Source organism: Gouania willdenowi, unplaced genomic scaffold, assembly GCF_900634775.1.
Source record: "Gouania willdenowi unplaced genomic scaffold, fGouWil2.1 scaffold_322_arrow_ctg1, whole genome shotgun sequence".
NCBI lineage: Eukaryota > Metazoa > Chordata > Actinopteri > Blenniiformes > Gobiesocidae > Gouania > Gouania willdenowi.
Genome location: NW_021145083.1, coordinates 119,094 through 142,948, shown reverse-complemented (window position 1 = coordinate 142,948; position 23,855 = coordinate 119,094). Strand labels below are relative to the sequence as shown.

Sequence of the window (23,855 nt, the reverse complement as noted above, 5' to 3'; positions counted from 1 at the left end):
GACTTGCTTTGACCTGGACTGACCTTACTGTTCATTTTCAGTGTCCATGTTTTTGTTGTTGTCTGTGTAAACTCGTTGTTGTGTACGCTTGTCTATGTCTTCGTTGTTGTTATTGTGGTTTTTTTTTTTTTCAATATACAGGACGCTGGCTGTATATTCAAAGGATATATATATCATTTTGAAGCTAAATTGGTGGCAAAAGTGTCTCCTATTCTGTGTCTGAACCAGAGTTAAGCAAGATTATTGGCCCTTTTAAGGTTAGACAGAATTAAAGTGAAGTTGAGTCGAACAATCAAATGTATGACAATAACGATGCTAATGGTTTACCCTGACAGACAGCAAAGGTGGATCCAAGGTTATTCTACTGGAATATAATCATTTTGTTTATTGATTTGGTCGTTGATGGCGACCAAAAGTGGAAAATGTTATGGCAAATGTGTGTTGATGTGAACAATTTGTCATGTGTAAATACACAATGACTGCATTATATTGTTGTGCTTTTGAACAGAGACGTTGCTCCTTTGCTGAGTCATGTTAGATTAGATTATCCACAGTACAGACAGTGTAATCACAGCAACACACAGTCTCTGCTGAAGGCCTCAGACCAAAAACTCACATTTTTTCACACACACACACAGATGAGCTCCATCTAATCAAGGCCAAACTCAAACTCACATGTGGAATCACATGCAGATACACACACACACACATACTCACACACACTCACACCACACACACATACAGACACACACACACCAACTGACGCACACACATTATCAGACAGACAGATATCACTGCTCCAACGTCTCCACTGTTGGGAACATCTGACTCCCTCCTTTTCTTTCATCAGGGTGAGACTTTTCTCTATCAGTATAAAGTTGAAGCTGTGGAACTTTCCCAGTTAGTTGCCTTTCGTTCTTACAGGATGGAAGCTTTTTTATTTAGTTTATAATAAATCCTTTCTTTATAAAATCATCATGCTTTGACTGGACTTCATCATTCAACCAGGGCACAAATCATGTCTCCAAAGGAGGTCAACTGGAAATTTGCCGTGACAGTCTGACAGGTAGGATTTAAACCAACCCAGCGCTGTTTCTTTAATCCCAAAAACACTTTCCAGTCTCTGCAGCAGTAGATGATGATCCACTGTATCGAAGGCTGCACTGAGATCTAAGACATACCTGTCAAGTATCCCGTTTTGGCCTAGAAACTCTCATATTTTACCCCTCTTTCCAGCCATCTTCATGTATCATTATTTTTCCGTAAATATCCCGTATTTTAATGTAATAAAAATTAAAAGATGCCACGAGAACTGCCACCTGAATTAGCCTGGGCGGCAGCTCTCGTGAGATTAGTGCCGACAGCAGCAACAAACCCAGAAACAACTCAGAACAGAGATGAATGAATGAAGACGTTCCAGCAAAAAAAACTAAGAACTGGTGTAAATACATTGTAAAATGTGACAGAGTTTAACTTCCTAAAGAACAGCAGGATGGGACACAGTTACACGTTCTGTTAGACTAGTAACTTTTAGCATCTACCACAGCGGAAGGAACCACGTAAATCACCATGAAAAATCAGCCAATCACAAGCTCAACAAATATACACTGTTTTAAAAAAGTGTTAAAGAATATAAAGTCTGTAATAAATGTCTATAATAAGTCATTAGTGAATACCAGAGAACCACATGAGTGAGTATGAGAAATTATAAGAAAATATCTAATGAAAAGAAAATGTTAATGTCTGACTTAAAGACAAGCAATGTGAAATTAATAATAAATATGCAATGTGCTGACTTGTATATAAACTGTAAGTATATTAAATAAACACATGTGCTTCATATACACATTTATGTTTTTATTTTGGCTGTTTTATAATTTAGGAATTAGGGCTGGAAAAATTGAGATTCAAGATGTATCAAGTTTTCTATTTTGGCAATATGGAAAACTATAATATTTCATATATCAATATATATATATATATATATATTGTTACGGCCCTGTCCTGTACTGTGGGGAGTCTGCTTGTTCTGGCAGCCGCTCCTTCTTGTTTCTCCTCGTTGCAGGTGCTGATTGGCTGTGTTTTGGCCCCGCCTGTTGGGCTTCACTATTTCTGTCCGCACCACTGGCTTTTTGACAGTTGGAAGGATCCCGTCCATGGGTGTGGCTGCTGGCTCTCTCCTCAGCAGCATCATCATTTATTATGCACCTTTAAGTATATTTTGAGCATTTGTTAGCCTTGGTTGTCGTTCTTTATGTTTAAGCCTGGTTTTGTTGGCATTAAATCTTGCTTTGTACACCTTTAAGACGTTGTCGCCTCCCACCTTTGTGTCACAGCGTAAACGGTTGTAACAATATGTATATATATATATATATATATATATATATATATATGTATATATTACAGCTTATTATGTATCAAAATACTAGTTTTAAGAGTCGCTGCTTTTATTTCTCAGAACAACATATAAAGCTCAGTTAGATGATTAATAAGTGTCACATATTGATCAGGTGTTTGTTAATAAATGAGCCTGTGTAACATTTTGCATCAGCAAATTTAACCCAGAATTTTCTTTCTGGTCAGACTTTATTTGATAAAATTATCTAGATTTATATCATATATCATCATTTAGATAAAATATATTGAGATATGAGTGTTGGTCCATATCACCAGCCCTAGTAGGAATGTTCAAAACATTTAAATGTTAATAAAGGTCGACCTACCAGATTCTAATCACATCATTGTATTAGTAAGTAGTTGACAAGTGGGTATTTTTGATTTCTTGTAAAATTTCCCTTATTTTCAAATCCAAAACTTGACAGATATGATCTAAGAGAACCAGAACTGAGATCAACCTTCTGTCTGAGGTTAAGAGAAGATCATTGGTTACTTTTACTAAGACAGTCTCTGTGCTGTGATTGGCTCTAAAGCCAGACTGAAAGCTCTGTATAAATTGTTCCTAAGTAGGTGATCACATAGTTGACCTGTGATGACTTTTTCAAAAATTTTGGAAACTAAAGGGAGATTAGATAATGGTCTATAATTGGACAAGTCATTTTTATGGAGAGGTTTGATTACAGTGGTTTTAAAGGTCTGTGGTACATAACCTGTTACTATAGATGTGTTAATACAGTTCATCATATTATTAACCATTTATTAGTAGTTTTAACCCACAACATGAATGGTTTTATCACTTATCAAGTCAGCCTGCTTTGATAACGGACAGTGATCAGTTTCCCTTCATTACAACAACACACGCGTTTTTTTTATCATGTGTCATCACCTTTGTGAAGAAGCACTGACGACGTCGGGAGTCATTAGTGCCGACATGGAGGACTATCCTATCAAACTTATGATTACTCTTTGCCAGCAACTTTAGATTTGATTCTATGTCGCCCGCTCTGGCCCCTGGGATGCACCTCACGATGCCCGCTGACTTCGCTAGCTTCACGTTTCTCACTATGGAGTCGCCAATTATCAGAGTTTGTTCCCCGGTGAGTGTGTTGTCCTCACGGAGGGGGGAGAACCTGTTTGAGACGTGAACATGGTGGTGTCCCGAGCGGCTTTTTGACCTTCGACTATGCTTACGACGGACAGAAACCCAGTCATTGCTGGCCGGGGGGGAAGCTAAGCTAGAGCTAGCACGGGCCGCACCGGCTAGGTCCTGCTTGCTAGCTTCGGTTTTGGTATCAGGGGTGCTGAACCACTTCTCCAGATTGTTGATCCTCGCCTCCATATCTAACAGTACGCTACACTTTATGCAACTACCACTGTCCCTAAAGGAGGACAAGGAGTAACTAAACATCTGACACACCGGGCAGGAGAGCGGAGGGGAGGAGAGAGAAGCCATAGGTGCTAAATTTAAGCTAAGCTAAGCTAAGGACAAAAGGAAGTTTAAAGGAGATTACACTGCCTCGTTTAACTGTACGGTAAAAAATTAAAACAAGTGTTTTCAAGGCTAAAATACCAATGACAACAAGTTTGATTAGCGTTAGCAGAACACAGTAGTAGAGCGCTGCAAAACAGAATATATGCTTATTGTCCTTGCCACATGCAAAACTTGTATGAGCGTTTTTATCTACAATTTATACGAAAAAAAAAAATCAGGACTGCATAAATGCCTCGTATTGCTGTCAGAAGTGGGATTTGAACCCACGCCTCCTGAGGAGACTGCAATCTGAATGCAGCGCCTTTGACCGCTTGGTCATTCTGACAAAGCACCATCATACACTATCAACACCCCCAGTCTATATGACAAAATCTTCAAAGAACAATGTAAGCTATGCTAATAAGCTACTCAATACTCATTTTCCCACTCTTTCCATAATCCTCTCAATTCAAGCTACTCACCACATATTGCAGAGGCCACAGGTGTTAGTTTTTTGTTAGAGCACCTTTGGCTCCTGTGGCTAACAGTGCTTGTTTGTGATGCAAGATTGTCCCGAAACGTCACAGAATCTTGTTTAAAGCCAAGAGCAAAATTGTAATAGCCAAGATTTGTCCCATTGAGGGCAGTCACTCTTACATTATTACAAATGTACCAAATTGAAATACTTTGACTAAAATGTTGAGAATTGGACTATGACCAATCAACAACACTACTTCATACCCAAAATACACCTGTATTCAGCAGAAAAAAGTGGTTTGCAGATTTATTGACTCTTTAACCCATTCAGTGCCAGCCATTTTCAAAGCTTCGACCCCCCTGAGTGCCAGCCGTTTTGGAGCATTTTGAGAGATATTTAAAGAGCCACAGGATATTTTGTACTATGACTATCTGAAATCTGAGACCAGACTCTGAAAGATTGAGGCCTCTACTTTCATCAGAATTTTGTTTGTTTGTTTTTGGCTTGTTTCGTTCACCCGAAATCAGCCCTTGACTAGAACAAGTTTTACACAAATTGCCAGTTTCAGAGCAAAAAGTTAAGAGAAACGGCTTTTCCTAAAAAAAATCTGCCAGCGACTTTGAACCAATTTTTTGTGCTTTATTGAAAACTATTACATCTGAACATTGGTTTCAATAAAAAAACAAACAAAAAAAAACCAAAAACAAATAAATAACAACAACACTGAGAAAAGGCTTTTAATGGCAAAATTATTATTATTTTGCTTTCTGGCTCACAGTTTAATGTTTTACTTACTGTATTTTGTATCCCTCCCTGAGGAAGACGTAACTTCCTCTTCCTCCCGACATGCTCGGATGACATGCTCGGATGACCCGTTTAGTCTGGTAGGTTGATGGTTTTCATCTCACAATCACAACATTATCAATAATCCACTCAATTCCACACATGTTCTGTGTTAGTATGTGGTGCTGTGAGCTGCTGAATACTTCACAATATCACTTCATAGCGCAATAATCTCCCTCCTCCCTGCTTCTCCCTCCTTAGCTAATGGTAGCATCAGTGGCTGATCTCCCATCTAAAGGTGCACTGCTGCCACCTTCAGAGCACCAGTTGGTAACTGCAACACATTACAGCTTAGATATTGATGAAGGGACTAGCGCCCTGTCCAGGGTGTACCCCCGCCCAGCGCTCAATGAGAGCCGGAGATTGGCACCGGTGACCCCTGCGACACTGACAAACAGGAATAAGTGGGCCTCAAAATGGATGGATGGATGGATATTGATCAGGGACCTCTGCTAGGGTGTATTCTAATAATCTCCGTGATAAAATGCAAATAACGAGTTTTCTTGTCATTGGCACTGAGCGTTTGGATTTGAAATTACAAATTATCTCATAAACGGCACTGAGTGTGTTGAGGATACAGGACATTTTCCTTGAGAATCGTCTATCAAGAGGTTGCTGGCCTGCAGGATGGGCACCCGAAGGCAATATAGTTGAAATATTATGGCTGATAAGATAAACTTGTGAAAACATTATTCCTTCGAACCGGAGTTGAACCAGTGACCTAAGGATCCCAGCAACCCACTCTACAGTCCTCCGCTCTCCCATCTGAGCTATCGAAGGTTCTGCTGTATGGGCTAGTTAGCTAGCTAATTACCTGGCTTGCTGGCTGGGCGGATTGGAAGAACCTGCTGTATGGTCATGTCTCAGCTGCCTCGGCTTGCCCACTGTGGCTTGGCTGGCTGGCTTTAGTGAAATTTATTGTTTTCTCTTCTTTCAAATTATACAACATGAAGTCAGATTCTTTTATCAGAGTTATGCAGTTAGTGCAACTGGGACAAGCCTAAGCAATACTCTTCCCTTTTTTTTGGAACTGCAAAACATAATATATGCTTATTGTCCTTGCCACATGCAAAACTTGTATGAACGTTTTATCTACAATTTATACGAAAAAAAAAAAAAATCAGGACTGCATAAATGCCTTGTATTGCTGTCAGAAGTGGGATTTGAACCCACGCCTCCTGCGGAGACTGCGACCTGGACGCAGCGCCTTTGACCGCTCGGCCATTCTGACAAAGCGCAATTGTACACCATCAACACCCCCCGTCTATGACAAAATCTTCAAAGAACAATCTAAGCTATGCTAACAAGCTACTCAATACTCATTTTCCCACTCTTTCCATAATCCTCTCAATTCAACCTACTCACCACATATTGCAGTGGCCACAGGTGTTAGTTTTTTGTTAGAGCACCTTTGGCTCCTGTGGCTAACAGTGCTTGTTTGTGATGCAAGATTGTCCCGAAAAGTCACAGAATCTTGTTTAAAGCCAAGAGCAAAATTGTAATAGCCAAGATTTGTCCCATTGAGGGCAGTCACTCTTACATTATTACAAATGTACCAAATTGAAATACTTTGACTAAAATGTTGAGAATTGGACTATGACCAATCAACAACACTACTTCATACCCCAAATACACCTGTATTCAGCAGAAAAAAGTGGTTTGCAGATTTATTGACTGTTTAACCCATTCAGTGCCAGCCATTTTCAGAGCTTCGACCCCCCTGAGTGCCAGCCGTTTTGGAGCATTTTGAGAGATATTTAAAGAGCCACAGGATATTTTGTACTATGACTATCTGAAATCTGAGAGCAGACTCTGAAAGATTGAGGCCTCTACTTTCATCAGAATTTTGTTTGTTTGTTTTTGGCTTGTTTCGTTCTCCCGAAATCAGCCCTTGAATAGAACAAGTTTTACACAAATTGCCAGTTTCAGAGCAAAAAGTTAAGAGAAACGGCTTTTCCTAAAAAAAATCTGCCAGCGACTTTGAACCAATTTTTTGTGCTTGATTGAAAACTATTACATCTGAACATTGGTTTCCTTAAAAAAAAAAACAAAAAAACAAATAAATAACAACAACACTGAGAAAAGGATTTTAATGGCAAAATTATTATTATTTTGCTATCTGGCTCACAGTTTAATGTTTTACTTACTGTATTTTGTATCCCTCCCTGTCAGTTGCACAGACGTAACTTCCTCTTCTTGCCGACATGCTCAGATGACCCGTTTAGTCTGGTAGGTTGATGGTTTTATCTCACAATCACAACATTATCAATAATCCACTCAAGTCCACACATGTTCTGTGTTAGTATGTGGTGCTGTGAGCTGCTGGATACTTCACAATATCACTTCATAGCGCCATAATCTCCCTCCTCCCTGCTTCTCCCTCCTTAGCTAATGGTAGCGTCAGTGACTGATCTCCCATCTAAAGGTGCACTGCTGCCACCTTCAGGGCACCAGTTGGTAACTGCAACACATTACAGCTTAGATATTGATGAAGGGACGAGCGCCCTGTCCAGGGTGTACCCCCGCCCAGCGCCCAATGAGAGCTCCGGTGACCGCTGCGACACTGACAAACAGGAATAAGTGGGCCTGAAAATGTATGGATATTGATTAGGGACCTCTGCTAGGGTGTATTCTAGTAATCTCCGTGATAAAAACGCAAATAATGCGTTTTCTTGTCAACAGCACTGAGTGTGTTGAGGATACAGAACATTTCCCTTGAGGATGGTCTATGAAGAGGTTGCTGGCCTGCAGGATTGGCACCCGAAGGCAAGATAGTTGAAATATTACGGTTGATAAGATAAACTTGTGAAGGATCACAGCAACCCACTCTACAGTCCTCCGCTCTCCCATCTGAGCTATCGAAGGTGCTGCTGTCTGGTCGTTGTCTCAGCTGCCTCGGCTTGCCCACTGTGGCTTGGCTGGCTGGCTTTAGTGAAATTTATTGTTTTCTCTTCTTTCAAATTATACAACATAAAGTCAGATTCTTTTATCAGAGTTATGCAGTTAGTGCAACTGGGACAAGCCTAAGCAATATTCTTCCCTTTTTTTTGGAACTGCCACTGCGCAAAAAGCCCAAGAATCGAACCCAGAATATTCCAAGATATGAGTCAAATACGGTGATATCCACCTGGGATACTCTCCGAACAGCAGTTGAAGTAGATGTCATGTTCAGAGCATGTCAAACTCCGGATATGGGAACACTTTTATACTTGCCGTATCCCGGAGTTCAATTCTTCCCGGATACTCTCCCCGGTCATATCTGAATTCCGAACACCACTAGTATTTTGATTCCGAATACTGCACCGATGCTCTCCCCGGTCATATCTGAAGTCCGAACACCACTAGTATTTTGATTCCGAATACTGCACCGATACTCTCCTCGACCATATTTGAAGTCCAACAAATTATTTCAGCAGTATGCATATTTCAGTATACAATTCATGGCCCATAGGGTGACTCACCGACAGTTAAATGCAGTGTCCCTAACTCTATACTAGGTCCACTTAAACCTTTTTCCCCTCTGTACCAATTGTCCCATCAAAAATGGCAGATCTACTTTGAAGATAGAGACTATCAAGATAAATATTAAAAACAAAAATCACTTAGTGCACATAACATTTTATTCTATCACAATAAAATTAGAACGAGGTAGGAAAAGAAACACACACACATATATCACACAAACAAAATTTCAAACATCTCTATCTGAGTCTTCTTCCACCTCACTCACATGCAGATAGATAGATGTTTTATCTGAATTAGGGCGGAGCCTTTTTGAAAAGTGTCCAGAGTCTGTGCATAAGTGAGTGGATCTTGGCTCAACACTTTTTTTTCTGTTATTGCCCAGTGCTTTCTAGCAGGTTTCCTTCATCTCTGACAGCTGTGTTGCTTTGGTAGAGGCAGATTTGTAAACAGTTTTTTTCTTCTGGAGAGAGGATCCTCTGTCCCACTTTGACCCATTCCTTGAAAAGCTGTGTGACAAATGGGAAGAGAGGTCAGTATCCTGACCATTTTTATTTCAGCTGTCCTAACATGAACACAAGACCCACTTTAAATATTTAATCCCATACATTTCTTGGCTAACACAATGTAACAAAACAATTATGGGTCCTTAAATTATGACAATAAATGATAACAGAAACAAATCCATTGCTGTTATTAATTGTTGTTCCAATTGGTTTATTGATGCATTAACCTTAGCTCAACAGCTTGTCGCAGGCAATTAAAATGTCTTAAAGAGTCACTTTAGAAATAGCCTGTATACACTTTGTTTACAGGTGATTGATAAATACCATGATCAATAAATGCAGCAGTATGGAGCACGGCAATAACACTGGATCTCTCCTGGTGGTAAGAGTCTTCCTACTCTTTACATCCTCCTTGGTCCCATTCAGGTCCTGCTCCTCACTGGCCTCGTAGGATTCTAAAGCCATGTTGCAGCTCCTAGTGAATGAAAATGACAACACAAATACTATGTCATGAATTCATACTAAATGTATTATTTTAAGGCATCTGAAAAGGCTAATGATCACTCAAATACATTAAATTAGGTCCCCAGATTAATGTGATCAGACTTACTTCTAACTTGGCTTGTGCCCCAGTGTGGCTCAGCATCTTAAATGGCCCCCATCACAGCCATGGTCACTTTTTCATTGTGATCAGAACAGAATCTGTGGTGGTGGTGGTGAAGGTAGAAGATACTCATCATTCAGCAAAACATGTTACAAAAAAAAACCAAAAAAAATCTAACTAACTGTGTTTTGTAATTTTCACAAAATGTGCCAATTCAGAGGGAAAAAGACCAAAAACATACTTGTCCTCTGGCTAGACCTTCCATTGCAGCTCTGTGAGGCTTCTATATGTATGACGGACCAAGCCCTGTATGGATATAAATACAGTGGTGATCAAATGTGTGCAATGTAGAGGAGAGACATAAATACATGCTTGGACATACGATCTAGCCATAGTACATGGATTCTTGGACATGCAATACACAAGTGGTTCTCAACCTGTGGGTTGGGACCCTTCCACTCTATTAGAGTTTTTTTTTTTTCGGATTGCTAACAAGTATTGGTTGAAACTGAAGTCACATGTTCAAAACTCTAAACACAGCCTGCATATCCATCAGTCATCTCAGCTCAACAGTTACTCTCATCTCCAAAAGTGTTTCTCACCAACAAAACACTTCATACACGTCTCAAATGAAGCTCATTCAACCACAACACTAACAAATAATCTCATCTAGTCACTCTGAGCACACTGAACTACTAAATACTAACAACAAAGAGCATTACATTGTCAGGTAAATCAGTATTTTAATACAAAATAAGATCTTTGCACAAAAAAATATAAAAATTACTGTAAACAAAAAAATAATCTATAGGGTACAGTTATATAAAACACAAAATACTGTAATCATTATATTTCGTTTAGCTGATGTGTTTTGAACAAAGTGTGTTAGCATTTTAAAAATGTGCTGTAAACGTTTCGTGTTTTGCAGGTGGTGAACTAATTATAATAACTCATCATTATTAATAATAAAAACTAGTGAGTGAGAAAAGAGTTGATGAATGTTGTTGACTGTGGTCAGTGAATGTGTTTTGTGTGAAAACAATGAAAAATGAGTCACAGTTTAGTCCACATGGACTGAGAGATTTGCAGACCATGTTTTGAACATGTGACTTCAGATTAGACCAATGCTTGTTAGCATTGAAAAAAAAACACTAATACACATGAAAAATAGTCACACTGACCAAAAACAAATCTAATATAATAACACTTACCCTCCTTGATCTTAATCGGTCACGTCTGAGCTGAACTCCACAGCTGTGATGAAGATGTGCTTTGTACTGAAGCTCCTGCAGTAGAAGTTCCCCTGTTACCCTGATTTACATGTGTATAGCTCACAGCACTTTCATTTACATGTTAAAGCCTCTCCTAGAATTGAGGGGAAAGGTCATGGGGGTCCTCCCCCCAGAAATGTTTTAACAAAAGACATGCAAATTCCTGCATTCTGGTGAATTTTAGCTGCAAGAACAAGTAAAAAATCTAAATAAAAACGTTGGTACAATAATTTTTCTGAACTCAGTCACACTTCTGTCACAACCAGTGTTGTTCTAGTTACTGAAAAAACATAACTAGTTACTGTTACTAGTTACTTCATTCACAAATGAACTCAGTTACTATTTTGATTACTTACCCCAAAAACTAATGAGTTACATGAAAAAGTAACTTTTAAGTTACTTAGAATTAAAGAATGCATTATTTTTTGGATCATCTGTGTCTGTACAGCTTCATATCAGCGCTGTATCAGAAAAGAATCCACTGTTGATCAACTCTGTAGTGGAGGAACAGTGGTTAATGAAGCTGACTTATAATCAGAGGTTTGAATCCCTCCTACTCCTACTGTATTAACATTGCTTTGGATAAAAGCCTCTGATAAATGAAATGTTATTGTATCTAACCCTACAGTTTATAATCATTTACATTAACAGTACTAAACTCTGCTCAGTATTAATCATTACAAATACCAATCTGACTGAAACACTAAGTATTCTATTCTTTCAATATCAGTTTATTTACCTGAGACCAGCAGAAACTGAAAATGTTACAAGGAATTCTGAAATAAATAACACAAAACAACCTGAATATTATTCAGAATCAAAGGTCAAAACTTAAAGTGGCTTCAGCTTCATAAAACAGTTGTGTTTAGCTTTTAGAATGTTCCTTTACAGGCATCAAAGAATGGAATGGGCTCCAAGATAATCTAAAGAACAACACAGCTTCTCATGGACAGTCAAAGATTGACTTTAGCACAACCATGTACGTAAGCAATGAGACTAATCAGATATAACTGAGGCAGATTGAAACTAAAAAGACAGTTTGGAAGAAAAATACACAAAATCTAAATTTTTAACAAATAATTCTAATTTAAATACTAAACTTAATACACATTAAACAACTCACATACAGATACCAAATAAATCAAATAAAGCAGGCACAATAGACCCCCAAATAATAAATAATAATAAATCAATTAATAGATCTTTAACATAATTTGTGTTGCTTTAAATCAGCAGTAAATTTAATCTTTAACTAACTTAATTTATGTGTGTCTTTATCTTTGATTTTGCCGAATGGCAACGATTACATGATGTTTTTGCATTCGGAATTATTTACTCCGATTTAAATCATTCGGAATTAAAGTGGTAATTCCCGAACGAGGTTTACATGGAAAACAGGTTTATTCGTCTTTAGATAATTCCACTTTAGGGCTGGGGGTTGGGAAGGCTCTGACTGGACAGGGGGACAGGGGTTTATCAGGAAAAACATACAACAAACATTTTATTGTCGTCTATGAAACAGAAGACCACACACGAGAATTGGTTTCACCTTTATTTTGATTTAGTTTTGAAGCATCAGCTCAACAATAACACACGGTTTCAGTTTGGACCACGGAGCGTAAGGGAGATATGAACTAATCACTGGTAAAAATCCCAGTAAAACTCTGAAAACAATCACCACGAATAAATATTTGCTCCCTGGTAAAGACAGTAGCTCTAATAACAGGTAAAATGATAAACTGGTGATATTACAGCCTGAGAATGCAGCACTGGGACGCATTTACTCCGGGGGGTCCTAGTGCCAGCCGTCCGATGAAGCCTGTTACGTTTACCGAGGTTCGTGTGTGTTTAATAAGTCCGTGTATGTCCGTGTGAAAGTCTGCATGCTTATGTCTTTGTCCATCCACTCTTTTCATTATATCCATGTCTTTTAAGGCTCTTATCAAATAGTCTAGGCTGGAGTCCGGGCCGTCGCTATCTTGGATTATGTCGTCACCAGCGCGTCATCTTCGCAAGTCGCGCATGCGCAAAACAATACAGATTAAAATAAAGCGGCTTTAACCAAGTTAAGTGTTTACAAGAAAGAGGAATTATCTAATTTGGAATTAAAAACGGAATAAACCAGCCACATAATTTGGAATTAACTGTACTTGGCAATTAAAACAATTCTGATTCTGATAAGGTTTAGAGGGGAAACACTTTTTCACACCACTGTAGGTCAAAGCATAGATTTCATAGACATCACATCCTGGATGAGCCGTAATTTTCTCCTTAACCAGGATAAAACCAAAGTGATTTTATTTTGTCCAAAACACCTCAGAGATAAATTATCAGAGTAAATAGTGTCTCTGGATGGCATTACTCTGTCACCCAGCACCACAGTAAAAAACTTAGGCGTTGTCTTTGATACTGACTAATCTTTTAATTCTCATATTAAACAAATCACAAAGACAGCCTTCTTCCACCTCCGTATTATCTCTAAAATCAGGAATGTCTTGGCCCAGAGTGCTGCTGAAAAACAAATACACGCATTTGTTACATTTTGTTATATTTTTTTATGTTTATTTGTTTATTATGTTTTCTACATTATTATATGTTTGTGCAGCAGACAGAGAAGTCCATCTGCCTCCAATTTAACTTCCTGAAATGTCTGTGCAGCGCACTGACGTCCACATTAAATGAGCAAAATGCTCATTTAAATGGGGCGGTCTGCACCACTGCATGCACGTTAATTATTGCTGCAATCTTAGTGAATTCCTCACAGTAGGTGGGGAAACTGCGTCATCAAAGGATTTAGAGAAGCAACTGTTTTACCACCCTTTAGTTCAGATCTTAGTGAATACGGCCCTCAGTCTGCTGGTCTTCTTGAAGTTTCTAGTGTCTAGAAGTAGAACAGGAGACAGAGCATTCAGTTACCAGGCTCCTCCCCTTTGGAACCAGCTCCCAATCTTAGTACAGGAGGCTGCTACTCTCTCCACCTTTAAAAATAAACTCAAAACCTACTTATTTGCTAAAGCGTATATCGTATAATAGCAATAACCTAAAACGGACATGGTCTCGTTGTTTTGGTCATAATCACCGACCATTACACGTAAATGGACAACACCTCAGACCGTTACATTCAAAATCTACTAATTTACTAAAGCATACATCGTATAATTGATATCATTTAAAGCAGACATGGTCCCCTCTGTAGTGATCACTGAGATGCCTACGTGTGCCCAGTACAAGACGAAACCTCATCTGTAGTGGTAGCATTTCAGAGCATGGCATCGATACGAGTATATCGTAGTGTATCATGTTTATCCTGCAGTCTGTGTCTTGCGGCTGAAGCTAGTAGTTCCTGATTAATGGTGCCTTGATGCTAGAGCTGGCAGTTCCTGGTCGATGGTTCATGGTTCAACTAGTCTGGGACACTCAGATGTTCTGCCCTCTATCCTGTTCTGATAGTCTTTCTGTTCACTAACCCCAACCAGTCGAGGCAGATGACTACCACCTCTGAACCTGGTTCTGCTGGAGATTTCTTCCTGTTAAAAAAAATGTGGAGTTTTTTCTTCCCACCGTCGCTAAATGCTTGTTCATGTGGATCTTGTTGGGTTTTCTTACTGTGCATTTTATATTGTTAAGCACTTTGAGACGAAAGTTGAACTGAATTGAATATTTGACCAGATATGGGGCATATCAAAAAACTCCGGATATGCATCGGAAATGTCTGTATTCTCGACAGAATCAAAAACCGGATATTCTCGATTCTTGCTCTTTTTGCGCAGTGATCATTTTGTTCAGAGATCACATGATGTGGAGGAAAATATTTAGATTTTGGGGCTGAAAAATTTAAGTTCCCATTGATTTGTAAATGAAGGTCTTCAGTGGAAACAGTTTGACTTTGTTCTTACAGGATTAATGAACAACTTGTAATGAGCTCATGATTGGCTAATTAGGGTCCTATAATATCTGCATTAATGGAATCACAGACAAAAAGACAGAATCGTTAAATAAAAATAGAATCCACTGTTAAATGCAGAAAGTTACATATTATGAATGAAACACTGTCATCGTGAGGCAAAGGGAAATGTTTCAGGGGACCGTTCATTTGGTGCACCTCAGCACCCCTCCTGGTCCTGAGCTAAACAACATGTTGAAGCGTCCAAAATGTACGAAACACGTCTAAACTACCAAAATACTGAGCAGACCAGTTCCCACATAACTTTGATGTGTCTGTGAAGCTACGGCCATTTCTGGTGAAGAGTTGCAGTTGTTCTGTTGTTGTGGACGAGATCAAGGATGACAGGGATTGTAGAGTCTGAAGCATCGTAGGTTCATGATAACTTGATAATGCCCTGCGCAGCAGGGATGTGATCTCTTCCTGTATCACACCGGCTGACTCTCCATGGACCCGAGAGTGATTCACGCCGGCAAAACAGGGAGGAGCGGAACTAAACTGCAGCCTGTAACCCTTCAATATTGTTCGTAACACCCAAGGCGGAGCCGCGAGAGCTCTCCATCCTTCTATCCTCATGGAGAGAGATGTCAAGTGCTTTGGTTCATCCATTGATTCATCTCGCGGCAGCATGCCGTACGTCACCAGAGGGCCCAACCGCAGCGCGGAGCCCGGCGTCACAGGCCGCAGCCCAAGTGGGCATGCTAGGGCGCGGCTCGCACCGTCCACACCACCTGCCCCAGAAAACCCCAGCCCACGAACCAGCCACAGCCCAGCAGGACCGCACAGCCCCAGCTGGCGCAAGAACAGCAGCCCAGGCCCCGCCCCCACCAGACAGCGCAAGCCACAGGGCAACGGCACACAATTGGTGCGGAGCAGCAGCCCCCAGCAAACCCCCCCCCATGCCCCCCAGAAACCCACCGCCCCACCACACCTGACCGCACCCTCCTGATGTATTTGTACTCTACACGGCGGCCCAGCTGTCAACAGAGGGGCCAGGCCCCCTACCCGACAGGCCCAATTGTGTGAAACTACCCACCCCCCTGTTATTATTATCTCCATTCCCCAATGGAGAGGCACTTCCCTATCCGATGAGTGAATGTGTGTGTTTAGTGAATGTATGAAGTGCTATTAAAAAAGGGTGGATGGAGGGGAGCGGTGCTCCCCATCCAACCTATGTGTATATAGGGTACTAGGAGTGTGGCTGGACGACAAGCTGACCTGGAAAAAACATATACAAATAGTTAAAAACAAAGTTGCCAAAAGCAGTTACATCCTATGGAAGCTTCAACAAATCCTACACACCAAATCACTTAAAACAATCTATTCTTCACTCATAGCATCGCACTTAAATTACTGCTCCGAAATATGGAGTAATAACTACAAAACGTATCTTGAACCACTATTTAAACAACAAAAAAAAGCTATAAGAATTTTACATAAAGTACCACACAACACACACACAAACGAATTATTTGAGAAGTCAAAATACCTAAAACTGCAAGAAATAATACACTACAACACACAAATACACACATTTAGGGCTTCATCAAAAATACTACCACATCGAATACAAAAACGTTTCACATACAATCAAAATTCCTATGAATTCAGACATAATAATGTGTTTAGACCAAACAGGGTCATATCAAACGTTGGCAAACATAGTTTTGTGTATAGAGCCATGAACCTCTGGAACAGCCTTGACGCAGAGACACAACAGTCCATTAATCTGAAACGATTTAAGGAGAAAACGAGGAGTACATTTCTACACACATACAGATCTCAAGTCAACTCTTCATTAAACTCTACAGCGACGACATGGAACTCATTAACTGGTCATTGAGCGCCAAAGATACGGAGAAAAAGGACAGTGAAGAGGAGTAACAACAGGAACAATGACTGCAGACGAGAACACATCACATAAAAAAGGACAAAAAAAAGAAACGAGGTTGGATGTAAAATTATCTGTGTTCAAATTAGGGGACGGATCTGGATAAGCATAATGCTTTTTTCCGTCGCCCTTTCCGGCATGCAAAAAAAAAAAAAAAAACAATGATGTGATTTTGCTCTGAATGTCAAATGAATTTCTGTGAATGCAACCATGTCGGAAATGAACTGAATAAATAAATAAATAAATAAATAAATAAATAAATAAATAAATAAATAAATAAATAAATAAATATGTGTATGTGGTGCAATAGCTCCGGAGGGTGGAAGTGGTGGTCCCACCCTCCAGGGGGTGGTGTGTTGAGGTGTAAATAAAATTGGAGGGATTAGTAGGGCAGCCAGAGGTGGGAGTGCCGCCCCTGCGCCACTACTTAGTAGCACAGGAGGTGGCCCCCTCCAACCCTGGCCTCACCATCCAGCCCCCCAAAGGTTGGGTAAATGTGTGTGGTGCACCAAGTGGGTGAGCCAGACCACCTGGGAGTGAGTGAAGTGTCCATGTAGGAGGCCTGTCTGGTATGAGCCCGGCCCGTCCACATAGCGGGCCCCGCTAAAGCAGGGGACGGCCGAGCAGGAGAGAGGCCAGTGCCCACACCAGGGCCAGCACAGGCCTGCACGGCACCACCATACAGCACCCTCCACAGGGAGGCAACCCTGGCTCTCCCTAAGCACCCCCAGCCAGGCACCGCACACGAGTGCCGCCAGCAGAGGCCTAAAGGTCTAAAGTTGGGGTTGTGCCAGATTGGAGACAGCACGCTAGTTTTTAATTGAACATTTGTAATGTCCAGGGCTTTCCACCACGCAGTCAGGGTGGAGGCAATCAGTGGGTTTTTAAAGCAGTTATGACGTTTGAGGGTCGTAGAGATAAAAGGGAGATCAGAGAGTTTAATATGTTTGCAGTCTAGCTGTTCTATTTCTAGCCAGGTGTTGTGGTATTCTTTTGGTTTTAGCCATTCTGTTAATTATAATATTTGGTTTGCGAAGTAATAATGTATGAAATTAGGGGCTTCCAACCCTCCCTCGTTTTCATTTTTTTGAAGGGTTGAAAGGCTTATTTTGGGTTTTTTATTCCTAGCATAGAATTTTGTAATTGCAGAATCTAATCTTTTGAACCATTGTGTTGGTGGTTTCAGTGGATCATAGAGAACAGATAGTTTATTTTAGGTAAGATTTTCATTTTAACTGAGGCTATTCTGCCAAGCAGTAAGATAGGGAGATTGTTCCATCTCTGCAGATCTTCTGTGACTTTATCCAACAGTGGATCCAGGTTCAGTTTAATTCATTCATTTAGGTTTGGTGATATATTTAAGCCTAGATATTTAATTATATATGTGGGGGAGGGGTATTGTGGGTTTTGGTTTGCCAGGTTTCATGATTTTTTGTTAATGGAAGGATTGATGATTTTGACCAGTTAATGGAATAGTCTGATAGTTTAGAGAAGATGTGAGATTAGCCTCTGATGCTACCATTAGCTAAGGAGGAAGAAGCAGGAACATGTGATATTGTGAAGTATCAGCAGCTCACAGCACCACATACTAACACAGAATATGTGGACCTGAGATAAAACCATCAACTAACTGAGCTAAACGGTAACCGCTACGTGTCGAGAGGAAGAGGAAGTAACGTCTGTGTGATCGACGGGGGGAGGATGGGCCTTAACTGTGAACCAGATATCAAAATAATAGGTGACATGTCGGTGGTAGCAGCACCTTTGAATGCAGAGCTCAGATGGAGAGGAAAGGAGTTTACAAGACAGAAAATGTCTGATGTTTCCACCAGTGCAGCCAACAAGAGCATGTGTAGAACTTTAGTGGATTATTGGAGTGTGGCGATGGTGAGATAAAATGATTAAAAAGCAGTGACACTCTGCATGTCCGTGAGGAAGAGGAAGTTGTGTGTGTGCAGACTGATGGGAGAGACTTGGAGGAACGCCGAAATACGGTAAGAAATCCATTCAACTCTGACCTCTATAGCAAAATAAAATGAATTTTCTCATCAAAAGCCCTGTCTCAGTGTTAGTTTTTACATATAAGGAAACAATGTCCAGATGTTAGAGTTAAAAAAAATAAAAAGCTTACAAGTCACTTTTTAGAAAAAGGCTTTTTCTCAGCTTTTTGGTCTGAAACTGAAACTTTAGATTTGTGTCAAACTTGCTCTATTCAACAGCTGATTACAAAAGAATGAAACGAGACAGAAACAAATTCTTTTTTCTGCTGAAAGTAGAGGCTTCAATCTTCAACCCCCCACTGTAAATGGCTGTAATTAATTATGATAGTAATTATTATTATTGCTAATATTATTTAGTGAGAACTACACATCACAATAACAGTTTATTGAGAATAAGAGAGATAGGAGGAACATAATGAAAATAGAGCTTTATTTAAAATAAAAAAACAAACTTTACACTGTGTTCCCTTGTCTGGGTCACACACTAAAACTTGAACTCTTGTGCCTCTTGGCTGCTTCAGGGTCATAAAAAGATGGAGCAGGTCTTTTGGGGGGTGGTCCATAATGCAGCCTTTTGTGGTGGGTTGCTTGATATTTGGGCTCATTTTCCAGTTTCTTCTGTAACGTTGAACACAGAGCAGAAAGATCCAGACTTCTGAAGGATGGAGACCAATCTATCCACCCAGCTTCTCCATCAGCTGTGCTATCCTCCTCATCAGACACCAGAAGTCCATCTCTTCCTCTAAAACATCTGTCCTCACTCCCAGCAGCTGGAAACACAAGCAGTAGAATTATTGATGTTCTATGGCAGTGGTTCCCTAACTTTTCACAGTCCTGTACCCCTTCAGACATTTAACTTGAAGCTATGTACCCCCTACTCCTGCAAACTTCAAAAACAGAATAATGTAGTGCAGTTTTTCAACCTTGGGGTCGTGACCCAATGTGGGGTCGCCTGGAATTCAAATTGGATCCCCTGAAATGTCTCATTTAGATGAATAAAAACACTGATTAAAATGTTACTTTTAAAATGTTTTAATTATTGTTTTTCAAATCATTACACCACACACAACACTCTTAAACAACTGTATTCTATACTTTCACTTTCTCAAATATAAATCTAGTTCAAATAAAATGCAGCATGAAAATATCTGAGCTGGTGCATCTTGTGACTTTTAAAAATGAATCCTGGCAACAACAAACATTATCAAAAGCTAATTTTAGTCCCTGGAGACATATTTTAAACACATGCTCATATGAAACAGAAGCTAACAACTGAACACGCTACACATGGCACAGTCTGCTAACTTACTACTGTTCATAAAACTGAACTCTTATCAAACTCAAATATCAAAACTACAACGTCATGAAACTCTTCATTTGTTAGTCACTTATTTCTGACATATAAGCTGTGTTTCTGACTATAAACATACCTGAAAAGAGGAGAAATGATCACAAATGTGATTCAGGTCTGTTTCCTCCATCAGGAGCGTTAGTAGAATGAGGAAAACAGCACGTGTGGGGGCGGAGACAAAACCAATCCATCCCAGATAGTCTAACTCAGAACACTCAGTGGATCACAGATAAACATCACTCAGTCAGAATTGTAACAATAAAGAGTGAAGTAAATCATGTCTATTTAACACTCTTTTAACACTTTTAACTGTCTTTTAACATTCAAGTGGTATTTAAGTATTTAAACTCATCAACTCAGTGTTTTAATCTAAACTATGTGTGCATTGCTTTTTATCTTGTCACATATAAGATGTGCAATTTACAATACATTACATCACCAACAACATAAATACACATCATTACAAAAACCAACACAAATACACAATAACTCCAGAAATCACAAATTTTATAGGAAAAATACACAAAAGGACAACAGAAATGCACAAATTGTCTCATAACTACGGTGGCTGAGAAGTGCAAAATACATTTACAAATACCACAACATATTTACAAATTATTGCAACACTTTTACAAATGCCACAACAAATTTACAATTCTGAAAACAAATTTACTATATAATTTATTTATTTATTTATTTTTTTTAAATGCAAATAGCAAAACACTTTTACTAATGTTGAGACAGATTTACAAAGGCACATTGTAATTGTAAAAATGTTTCCATATTTGTTCATTTGTTTTGACCTTTTGTAAAAGCGCCCTGATATCAATAATGAGACGGACTGGCCTGCACTGGCTTCGCAGACTGCAGCCTCAACATCAACTCCCTTGTCTGCCCAGGCACAAAAGTGGACATCTGCTAAAGGCAGGAGTATCACCAAGTCACAAACCCAGTTTCATGTAGAACTGGGTAATCGATTCGCCCCACTGCTGAATGACCTAGGATCTGGCTCTAATGAGGTCAACACACAATCTTCTGGAACTGCGAAGACTGAAAGTGCTTCAGGAAAACAAAAGCGATATGGTAGGCCAAAGCAACAACCTCACACACTGATAGTGGGAGACGTTTCTGTTAAAGATGCTCAGAAGATGTTTAGCAGCAACGTGAAAGTGATCTGCTTACCTAATGACACAGTATCAGACCTGGCTGACAAAATCTTGCATATCGTTGCAGATTACCCACATTTGAAAAATGTTGTGATTCATTTTGGGTTAAATGATTTAGCCAAGGAGGAGTCTGAGGTGTTAAAGCAGGATTCCACCCATCTGCTAAAAACTGTGAGCTGTATACAGCCTAAAGTGTTCATCAGTGGCCCGATACCTCCAGTCCGCAAAGGAGATCTGAAATTCTCAAGGATTTACTCTTTGAATAAATTTCTGTCTTCGGCTTGTGCTGCCCTTTCACTAAATTTTATAGAAAATTTTCCTATTTTTTGGGAACGTCGTCATCTTTTTAGAGCAGATGGACTGTGTCTAAACAAGGCTGGAGTAAAACTCTTCACATCCAACTTGTTTTACTTCACCAGTCACACTGCTATCAGTTCTGATAAAGACAGAGGACAACATGTACCATCGGAGAACAAAACAACAAGGAAAGAACATGGAGTCAATGAGCTTCCAGCAAGAAATAAAAATCGCCAAAATGAAGAGGTCAACCCAACCCCCGCATCTCAGGACCCACCTGCTTCACCCCAAAATTCACCTACTTCCACCTCATCCAGCTTCTCTCCAGCGCATGGAGCTTACACCTGGCCTGAGTGCGTGTGGTCTACTGACCCTACCTGGGGCAAGGATCCCACTTACACCTTTGGAGGACTCGAAAAGAGAATGAGTATATTTAGGGACACTTCTTTGAAATCTTGTGAACCTGGTGATTGTAACCCTTTGTATATCTCTGTTGTCAATGCTAGATTCCAGGATCAACGCCATTTCAAGCTGCATGTTTATCGTCCAGCCCACCATGATCCCCACGGTTCTTTCAGGGTACTGGTGCATGGGTTGCCAGATGCTATACAGGTGAACCCCAAAGTTAAGACAGTTGATTCTGATTTTAATGATTTGACTTCAACTATACCTACTGTCACGGAGTCGGTAACTAACCTTATACCTAATAACACCTATTTGGGAAAGGAGATGTCTTACTCTGATGTTTTATCTGTAGAGAAGGGGTTCAATGAGAGGAACCTGTGGTTACAGTGGATGAGATACACAGCACGTACAGTGGTGAAGGCTGACTGTATCGTCTGTGCTGGGGCCCGACCATCACTAGCAACTTCTCCTTTTGATTTTGATTTAACAACTATTAATTGTGTTCTTCTTTTATTTAAGAGGACGGTGCCAATGCCTAAGCCGTGTTTTGACTTGACGTACAAATATCCCGCTGTGTCAGCACCTGTTGGAGCGCCACCTACTGCGACTGCTTATCCAGCCAACTACACTTGTTTCCTACGGGAAGCCGTTCCAGGAAGTGTGAGTGTGGGGTTACTACCTCCAGTATGGTGTGCTAAGAACATTACGGTTGGACCTGCCATGAATGATAGCCTCTTTGAGGCTTTCTTTCTTGGACAGGATGAACCGAGGTCTGACCTGTGGTGGTTGTGTGGTGACATGCGTCTGCGTCCTATTTTACCGGCTAATTGGCATGGCATCTGCACATTAACTTTGCTTATTGCTCCTTTTAAGATAATACCCTACATTACTAAGGATGAAGTCGTTGCTGCTGTTGGGCCTCTTCCACGTCGTTCCCGCAGGGCTGCTCCACTTGGCTCCTTCGACAAAAACATTTACATTGATGCTATTGGTGTTCCACGTGGAGTACCTGATGAATTCAAGGCTAGGTGTCAAATAGGGGCTGGCTTTGAGTCAATTTTTCTATTTCCCACCATAAACAAGAACGTAGATTGGCTGAATTTCACATTTTACAATCAGCAACGTTTTATCAATTATACACGTGACGCAATTCAAGGTATACATGAGCAGTTGGCACCCACTTCACTCATGGCCTGGCAGAACCGTTTGGGGCTGGATATGTTGCTTGCAGAGAGGGGTGGGGTCTGTACGATGTTTGGTGATGACTGTTGTGTTTTCATTCCCAATAACACTGCACCGGATGGCAGCGTGACACGTGCACTGAGCAACCTAAAGGCCCTGTCTGAGGAGGTGGCTGCTACATCCGGTGTGTCTAATCCTATCTCTACATGGTTTGGTTCGTTGTATGATAATTGGTATTCATTTGGTTATTCTCTTCTGATCTCCGCAGGTGTGACACTGCTGGTCCTGGCCGTGGTGGGGTTGGTGATCATTCCTATTGTCAGAGGGCTCATCGTCCGTCTTACCACCAGGCTCGTTAGTGGGACCATGCTGAGTCAGAACCAGTGGCGGATGCTTTAAGACTACAAGGGAACCTCAGCTTCCCCTAAAATCAGTGGTCAAATATGTAGTGTTGTGTGTACATTTCATTGACTAAATATATGACAGAACACATGTATGTTTAGTTCAGAATCAGCTTCTTATAACAGGAAACTGACAGTGACAGCGTGACGTTCTTCATTCATTACCGCAGCGTCACAGTGTTAATAA

General features: G+C 40.3%; 1 long non-coding RNA gene and 3 other non-coding genes across 4 annotated transcripts; all 4 read right to left on the bottom strand.

The window, feature by feature from the left end:
• Nucleotides 1-4,131: 4,131 nt before the first annotated feature.
• Nucleotides 4,132-4,214, bottom strand: trnal-cag (transfer RNA leucine (anticodon CAG)). Its single transcript has one exon. It is a non-coding gene; the product is annotated as a tRNA-Leu (tRNA).
• A 1,668-nt stretch (nucleotides 4,215-5,882) lies between these two features.
• trnay-gua (transfer RNA tyrosine (anticodon GUA)) lies at nucleotides 5,883-5,969 on the bottom strand. Its single transcript is given in 2 exon segments — nucleotides 5,883-5,918; nucleotides 5,933-5,969. It is a non-coding gene; the product is annotated as a tRNA-Tyr (tRNA).
• Nucleotides 5,970-6,337: 368 nt separating this feature from the next.
• On the bottom strand, nucleotides 6,338-6,420 carry trnal-cag (transfer RNA leucine (anticodon CAG)). The gene has a single exon. It is a non-coding gene; the product is annotated as a tRNA-Leu (tRNA).
• Nucleotides 6,421-9,495: 3,075 nt separating this feature from the next.
• Nucleotides 9,496-11,026, bottom strand: LOC114459520 (uncharacterized). Its single transcript, XR_003673383.1, has 4 exons — nucleotides 10,973-11,026; nucleotides 10,003-10,067; nucleotides 9,768-9,859; nucleotides 9,496-9,632 (listed from the first exon to the last, which is right to left on the bottom strand). It is a non-coding gene; the product is annotated as an uncharacterized LOC114459520 (long non-coding RNA).
• Nucleotides 11,027-23,855: the final 12,829 nt, after the last annotated feature.